Genomic DNA, 6,283 nt, shown 5'->3' with positions numbered 1-6,283 from the left:
CTTGTAAGTAAAGTACTGAGTAAAAGTAGAAGTACTCAGATCTTGTACTTGAGTAAAAGTAGAAGTACTCAGATCTTGTACTTGAGTTAAAGTAGAAGTACTCAGATCTTGTACTTGAGTAAAAGTAGAAGTACTCAGATCTTGTACTTGAGTAAAAGTAGAAGGACTCAGATCTTGTACTTGAGTAAAAGTAGAAGTACTCAGATCTTGTACTTGAGTAAAAGTAGTAGGACTCAGATCTTGTACTTGAGTAAAAGTAGAAGGACTCAGGTCTTGTACTTGAGTAAAAGTAGAAGTACTCAGATCTTGTACTTGAGTTAAAGTAGAAGTACTCAGGTCTTATGCTTGAGTAAAAGTAGAAGTACTCAGATCTTGTACTTGAGTAAAAGTAGAAGTACTCAGATATTGTACTTGAGTAAAAGTAGAAGTACTCAGGTCTTGTGCTTGAGTAAAAGTAGAAGTACTCAGATCTTGTACTTGAGTAAAAGTAGAAGCTCTCAGATCATGTACTTGAGTAAAAGTAGAAGTACTCAGATCGTGTACTTGAGTAAAAGTAGAAGTACTCAGATCTTGTACTTGAGTAAAAGTAGAAGTACTCAGGTCTTGTGCTTGAGTAAAAGTAGAAGTACTCAGATCTTGTACTTGAGTAAAAGTAGAAGTACTCAGATCGTGTACTTGAGAAAGTAGAAGTACTCAGATCTTGTACTTGAGTAAAAGTAGAAGTACTCAGATCTTGTACTTGAGTAAAAGTAGAAGTACTCAGATCTTGTACTTGAGTAAAAGTAGAAGTACTCAGATCTTCTACTTGAGTAAAAGTAGAAGTACTCAGATCTTGTACTTGAGTAAAAGTAGAAGTACTCAGATCTTGTACTTGAGTAAAAGTAGAAGTACTCAGATCTAGTACTTGAGTAAAAGTAGAAGTACTCAGGTCTTGTGCTTGAGTAAAAGTAGAAGTACTCGGATCTTGTACTTGAGTAAAAGTAGAAGGACTCGGATCTTGTACTTGAGTAAAAGTAGAAGGACTCAGATCTTGTACTTGAGTAAAAGTAGAAGTACTCAGATCTTGTGCTTGAGTAAAAGTAGAAGTACTCAGATCTTGTACTTGAGTAAAAGTAGAAGTACTCAGATCTTGTACTTGAGTAAAAGTAGAAGGACTCAGATCTTGTACTTGAGTAAAAGTAGAAGTACTCAGATCTTGAGTTGAGAAAGTAGAAGTACTCAGATCTTGTACTTGAGTAAAAGTAGAAGTACTCAGATCTTGTACTTGAGTAAAAGTAGAAGTACTCAGATCTTGTACTTGAGTAAAGTAGAAGGACTCAGATCTTGTAATGGAGTAAAAGTAGAAGTACTCAGATCTTGTGCTTGAGTAAAAGTAGAAGTACTCAGATCTTGTACTTGAGTAAAAGTAGAAGTACTCAGATCTTGTACTTGAGTAAAGTAGAAGTACTCAGATCTTGTACTTGAGTAAAAGTAGAAGTACTCAGATCTTGTACTTGAGTAAAAGTAGAAGTACTCAGATCTTGTACTTGAGTAAAAGTAGAAGTACTCAGATCTTGTACTTGAGTAAAAGTAGAAGGACTCAGATCTTGTACTTGAGTAAAAGTAGAAGTAGTCAGATCTTGTATACTTGAGTAAAAGTAGTAGGACTCAGATCTTGTACTTGAGTAAAAGTAGAAGGACTCAGATCTTGTACTTGAGTAAAAGTAGAAGTACTCAGATCTTGTACTTGAGTTAAAGTAGAAGTACTCAGGTCTTGTGCTTGAGTAAAAGTAGAAGTACTCAGATCTTGTACTTGAGTAAAAGTAGAAGTACTCAGATATTGTACTTGAGTTAAAGTAGAAGTACTCAGGTCTTGTGCTTGAGTAAAAGTAGAAGTACTCAGATCTTGTACTTGAGTTAAAGTAGAAGTACTCAGGTCTTGTACTTGAGTAAAAGTAGAAGTACTCAGATATTGTACTTGAGTTAAAGTAGAAGTACTCATGTCTTGTACTTGAGTAAAAGTAGAAGTACTCAGATCTTGTACTTGAGTTAAAGTAGAAGTACTCAGTCTTGTACTTGAGTAAAAGTAGAAGTACTCAGATATTGTACTTGAGTAAAAGTAGAAGTACTCAGGTCTTGTGCTTGAGTAAAAGTAGAAGTACTCAGATCTTGTACTTGAGTAAAAGTAGAAGCTCTCAGATCATGTACTTGAGTAAAAGTAGAAGTACTCAGATCGTGTACTTGAGTAAAAGTAGAAGTACTCAGATCTTGTACTTGAGTAAAAGTAGAAGTACTCAGGTCTTGTGCTTGAGTAAAAGTAGAAGTACTCAGATCTTGTACTTGAGTAAAAGTAGAAGTACTCAGATCGTGTACTTGAGTAAAAGTAGAAGTACTCAGATCTTGTACTTGAGTAAAAGTAGAAGTACTCAGATCTTGTACTTGAGTAAAAGTAGAAGTACTCAGATCTTGTACTTGAGTAAAAGTAGAAGTACTCAGATCTTTACTTGAGTAAAAGTAGAAGTACTCAGATCTTGTACTTGAGTAAAAGTAGAAGTACTCAGATCTTGTACTTGAGTAAAAGTAGAAGTACTCAGATCTGTACTTGAGTAAAAGTAGAAAGTACTCAGTCTTGTGCTTGAGTAAAAGTAGAAGTACTCAGATCTTGTACTTGAGTAAAAGTAGAAGACTCAGATCTTGTACTTGAGTAAAAGTAGAAGTACTCAGATCTTGTATTGAGTAAAAGTAGAAGTACTCAGATCTTGTGCTTGAGTAAAAGTAGAAGTACTCAGATCTTGTACTTGAGTAAAAGTAGAAGTACTCAGATCTTGTACTTGAGTAAAAGTAGAAGGACTCAGATCTTGTACTTGAGTAAAAGTAGAAGTACTCAGATCTTGTGCTTGAGTAAAAGTAGAAGTACTCAGATCTTGTACTTGAGTAAAAGTAGAAGTACTCAGATCTTGTACTTGAGTAAAAGTAGAAGTACTCAGATCTTGTACTTGAGTAAAAGTAGAAGTACTCAGATCTTGTATGAGTAGTAAAGTAGAAGTACTCAGATCTTGTACTTGAGTAAAAGTAGAAGTACTCAGATCTTGTACTTGAGTAAAAGTAGAAGTACTCAGATCTTGTTACTTGAGTAAAAGTAGAAGTACTCAGATCTTGTATCTTGAGTAAAAGTAGAAGTACTCAGATCTTGTTACTTGAGTAAAGTAGAAGTACTCAGATCTTGTACTTGAGTAACAGTAGAAGTACTCAGATCTTGTACTTGAGTAAAAGTAGAAGTACTCAGATCTTGTACTTGAGTAAAAGTAGGAGTACTCAGATCTTGTACTTGAGTAAAAGTAGTAAGGACTCAGATCTTGTACTTGAGTAAAAGTAGAAGTACTCAGATCTTGTTACTTGAGTAAAAGTAGAAGTACTCAGATCTTGTTACTTGAGTAAAGTAGTAAGTACTCAGGTCTTGTGCTTGAGTAAAAGTAGAAGTACTCAGATCTTGTACTTGAGTAAAGTAGAAGTACTCAGATATTGTACTTGAGTAAAAGTAGAAGTACTCAGGTCTTGCTTGAGTAAAAGTAGAAGTACTCAGATCTTGTACTTGAGTAAAGTAGAAGTACTCAGTCTTGTACTTGAGAAAAGTAGAAGTACTCAGATATTGTACTTGAGTTAAAGTAGAAGTACTCATGTCTTGTACTTGAGTAAAAGTAGAAGTACTCAGATCTTGTACTTGAGTTAAAGTAGAAGTACTCAGATCTTGTACTTGAGTTAAAGTAGAAGGACTCAGATCTTGTACTTGAGTAAAAGTAGAAGTACCAGAGTGTAGGAATACTCTGTTACAGTAAAAGTCCTGCGTTCAAAATGTTCCTCAAGTGAAAGTAGAAAAGTATTCTCATCAAAATATAGTGAAAGTAGCGACAGTAAAAGTAGTCGTTGTGCAGATTGGTCCATTTCAGAATAATATATGATATGTTTTATAATGATTGATCATGAAAGTGTTCTCAAAGCTGGTAAAGGAGCAGCTAGCTAGTTTGAATGGCTTTGTATACTGCAGGGTAGCTTGTGGATTTACTCCAGGTGGAACTAAAGTCTGATTCAACACTTGATTATATTTCACACCATTCATCCACATCTGTAAAGTAACTAAAAGGCATTAAATACATGTAGTGGAGTCAAAGTACACAATTTACCTCGAGTAGAAGTACAAAGTAGCATAACATTTAAATACTCAAGAAAAGTACAAGTACCTCAAACTTAAGTACAGTACTTGAGTTAATCTACTTAGTTACTTTACACCACTGCTAAATAGTGATAACATTTGAACGCTTACTCGCCAGAAAGCTTTATTTGATATTGGCTTAGATTGATGATGTAACATTCCTACTGAAATACTCGATTAATCTATGTTCACTTCAATTTCTCCGTCCATAAAAAGACGATGTGTAATTAATAATAGTGATAAGATATGATAATAAATTGCTAATCATTACAAAGCAGAACTCCATGACATTTAGACAGAAGATAATATGTTACGGTGATGGAGTGATATCTCGTGTTGTTATCAGCTACAGTTATACTTTGAAATTAGTCTTACTCTGGTTTGTTTTCCAAGAGACGGAAATGACAGTCTCTAACATAATAAATCATAATCAGTATAATAACTCTCAAAGGATCCTGTATTGAGCGGATAACGAGGCATCTGGATTCAAGACAAACTCGGCTTTAAAGCGTCAAATAACAATTGTTTTTACAATTAACACTTAAAAATTATGAAGGTGAGTGCAAATAAAGCTTAAGGAATTGGGAAATATGAGAAATACATTTATATTTTTTACAATTCATGATGTTATTATTGTTTGCTACCTCAAAACTTCTTTTTGTACCTAAGATGTTAAGTTATTGGAACTTTATTTTATTGTTTGCTTGTCGGCCCCTTTTTCTGTCTTTGTATCTGCTTTGTTGTCTTTGCTGTAACAAATGTAAATATAGGTCAAATAAATTTAATAGTTCTGGACAAATAAAGAATGTGTGACTTTTAAATACACAACTATGTACAGTATACTAAAGGAGCTAACATTAAAAAGATATATTATGATTGTTTTGACTTATTTTTAAGACTGTCACGCTGCGTCCACACGGCGGCGTGCGTTGAAGCGTGGGCGTGTCTGAAACTCAACCATCACATGAATGTCCCGCCCGGACACACAAGCACACGGTTTGATTGGCTAGAGTTTGTTCTGGCATATGATTTGATTGGCTGATGCTTCCGCCGAAGCTTCAAAAGTTGAACATTGCTCAACTTTTGAAGCGAGCAACGCGACGCTCCCACAATGCAGTTCGGCAAAGCGTGACGTCACCCCATTCAAAGTGAATGGCCAGAAGCGTTGAAGCTTCAACGCACGCTGCCGTGTGGACGGGCCGTTAGTTACTTGATATGGAGGACGGAACATGACTTAAGTATAAATAAATAAATGTATGAAGAAATACAGGAATAAATAAATAAATACGTAAATAAATAAATAAATACAGGAATAAATAAATAAAATGACGAAATAAATACAGAAATAAATAAATGTTGAAATGAATACACAAATAAATAAATAAAAGAATAAATGCATAAATAAATGCATAAATAAATATGGAAATAAATACATCAATGTATAAATAAAAGTCGAAAATAAAACAGAACACACGTTATTATATATCTTTCATTTATTTCTACATTTACGCGACATACATTTATTTATTTATGTATTTATGTGTCCGTATGCTAATGAGGTGGGCGGTCCTAACCTCAGTCTGAAGCAGGATTCGCCAATTGTTGGAGCCAGGCAGAAGCAATAGATTCGTGGCAAGTCACATCATGTCGAGCTGAGCCAAGTCCTCTATACATCGTTCCACACGAAACTGGACATAGTCTTTTGGTTCTCCGTTCTCTAAATGGTCCGCTAATGATCGTAAATGATCTCCAATGGCTCTTAAATCAATATCCATAAATAAACCTTACAACTGTGGATAAACCATGGATGTATGAAGATAAGGGCTAAACAGTAAAGCTCCTGCATTCGAATCAGCGCGGTTATCCAGGCGTTAGTAGTAGAGCCCTCTGCCAGAAATGATCACACACTCCTGTAACCAATCCTGCTTCAGACTGAGGTTAGGACCGCCCACCTCATTAGCATACGGACACATAAATACATAAATAAATAAATAAATAAATGTATGTCGCATAAATGTAGAAATAAATGAAAGATATATAATAACGTGTGTTCTGTTTTATTTTCGACTTTTATTTATTTATTTATACATTGAT

Source organism: Gymnodraco acuticeps, unplaced genomic scaffold, assembly GCF_902827175.1.
Source record: "Gymnodraco acuticeps unplaced genomic scaffold, fGymAcu1.1, whole genome shotgun sequence".
NCBI lineage: Eukaryota > Metazoa > Chordata > Actinopteri > Perciformes > Bathydraconidae > Gymnodraco > Gymnodraco acuticeps.
Note: the sequence above shows the minus strand (reverse complement) of the source record.